At 63.2% G+C, this 2,500-nt stretch overlaps 1 pseudogene; it reads left to right on the forward strand.

The window, feature by feature from the left end:
* The window catches only part of LOC126436867 (large subunit ribosomal RNA), a 7,940-nt pseudogene that overhangs the window by 2,221 nt on the left and 3,219 nt on the right, over window positions 1–2,500 (forward strand).

The raw sequence follows: 2,500 nt of genomic DNA on the forward strand, positions 1-2,500 counted from the left end.
AATCCGGGAGAGGGCCACGTGGAGGTGTCGCGCCGGTTCGTACCCATATCCGCAGCAGGTCTCCAAGGTGAAGAGCCTCTAGTCGATAGAATAATGTAGGTAAGGGAAGTCGGCAAATTGGATCCGTAACTTCGGGATAAGGATTGGCTCTGAGGATCGGGGCGTGTCGGGCTTGGTCGGGAAGTGGGTCAGCGCTAACGTGCCGGGCCTGGGCGAGGTGAGTGCCGTAGGGGTGCCGGTAAGTGCGGGCGTTTAGCGCGGGCGTGGTCTGCTCTCGCCGTTGGTTGGCCTCGTGCTGGCCGGCGGTGCAGGATGCGCGCGCCTGCGCGGCGTTCGCGCCCCGGTGCTTCAACCTGCGTGCAGGATCCGAGCTCGGTCCCGTGCCTTGGCCTCCCACGGATCTTCCTTGCTGCGAGGCCGCGTCCGCCTTAGCGTGCTCCTCCGGGGGCGCGCGGGTGCGCGGATTCTCTTCGGCCGCCATTCAACGATCAACTCAGAACTGGCACGGACTGGGGGAATCCGACTGTCTAATTAAAACAAAGCATTGCGATGGCCCTAGCGGGTGTTGACGCAATGTGATTTCTGCCCAGTGCTCTGAATGTCAACGTGAAGAAATTCAAGCAAGCGCGGGTAAACGGCGGGAGTAACTATGACTCTCTTAAGGTGGCCAAGTGGCAGCGGTGTGGCTGCATCCGGACTTGGCTTCTCGAAGTGCGGTCTTGATGTAGTCGTGCTGCTGCTGCGAGGTGCCTTCCTTGGGTTATAGTTACAGGGAGAGTGATGCGCAATACATGGGCCTAGCCCTCTTAGCCTCTCCTCTCCTGCGGTCTTCTCCCCTTCTCGTGGGCCCGCTGATTTCGCAGAGTGGAAGACCGCACCAGGGGCTTGGGGGGGTTACCAGCCCCCCCTCGCACTATCCCTTTTTTAGTTGGGGGCAGTAAGCAGAGAATAAGTGGTGGCCCTTCCGCTGAAGGTGCCACCCCAACTCCCCCAGCACCTAGCCGGCCAACCGGCCGTGCCGAAAATCTTGTAACTTTTGCAGCTATGTATACCTGTAGTGAGTGCCACCGCAGCTTTACAACCAAGAACGGTCTCGGGGTCCATCGCCGCCGCCAACATCTTGCGGCCGCCAACGCGGAGATCGTCACGGAGAGGCATCGCGCGAGGTGGACGGAGGAAGAAGTCCTGTCGCTCGCCAAGGCAGAGGCCGAACTGTTCCTCGAGAGGGACGCCCGGTTCTTCTTTGTAAATCAAGAGCTCATCAGGATGTTCCCCGACCGAACGCTTGAGGCAATCAAGTGCCGACGGCGGCAAGCTGCCCACAAGCAGCTTGTCCGCCAATTCATGGAGGCGCTTGAGATCGGTCGGGGGGAAGAGCCGGCGTCCTGCCGGGGAGCGGCGAGCCCGCTGCCTGACGCGGGCGAGGCCGCTGCGCCGCCCGTCGACGCAGCCGAGGACTTCGCGGCCGACACCACCGGGCCGCCGCCGGAGGGGCCGACTGACGCCGCCATCTGGGAGCATCTGGCGGGGCTACCCGCTTCCGCCCAGCGTTTCTCTGCCCTGGATCGTGTCATCGGTCTGGGGCGGGGCACGCCGCCCGATGTCATCCTGGGCATGCTCCCGGATGCCCTTGCGTCGGTCGGGTCCAGAGGGGAGAGATCAATCACCAGGACACAGCGGCCGCGCCAACCATCGAAGCGGCCGCCTGCCGCGCCGCCGACGCAGAAGCGCAAGCGGCGCCGCTGGGAGTACGCGAGAACGCAGGATGCCTTCCGACGGTCGCGTGCGCGTTGCGTGCGCGGCCTCTTGGATGGCACCCTGCTCCAGCCGCCACCTGCCATCCCTGGTCTGCTGGACTTCTGGGCGGACCTCTTCACCAAGAAGCCCATCTCCACCGCGGGCTTCATTCGTGACCGCCTCCTCCCGCACTCAGAGCCTGTCGCTCTCGAGTGCATATGGGGGCCGGTCACACATGAGGAGGTCGCCGCCGCGTTGCCGCCCAGGGGATCAGCAGCCGGGCCGGACGGCCTTACCCCAGCGGAGTTGCGGCGTCTGCCGCACGAAGTCCTGGTGAAAGTGATGAATCTCTTCCTTCTGGCCCGCGCCCTTCCGGAACGCCTGCTTCGCGCGCGGACGTCCCTTCTCCCGAAAACGGCTGCACCAACATCCCCCGCTGACTTTCGCCCCATTACGGTCTGCTCGGTGTTGGCGCGGACCTTTCACAAGGTTCTCGCTTCACGCCTGATGCGCGCTTGTGCTGTGGACGAACGTCAGCGGGCATTCATCCCTCGGGATGGGATGTTGGAAAATACCTTCATCTTGGACACTGCTCTCACCGACGCAGTTCGCTCCTGCCGCTCTGTCTTTGTGGCATCGATCGACGTATCTAAGGCATTCGATTCGGTAGATCATGCTGCCCTTCGCCCCGTGCTGAAGGCGCATGGCCTGCCGGATTGCTTTGTCGAGTATGTCGAGCGGTGCTATGAGGGCAGCACGACAG

The sequence above is a fragment of the Schistocerca serialis genome, unplaced genomic scaffold (genome assembly GCF_023864345.2).
Source record: "Schistocerca serialis cubense isolate TAMUIC-IGC-003099 unplaced genomic scaffold, iqSchSeri2.2 HiC_scaffold_1249, whole genome shotgun sequence".
NCBI classification, from domain to species: Eukaryota; Metazoa; Arthropoda; class Insecta; order Orthoptera; family Acrididae; genus Schistocerca; species Schistocerca serialis.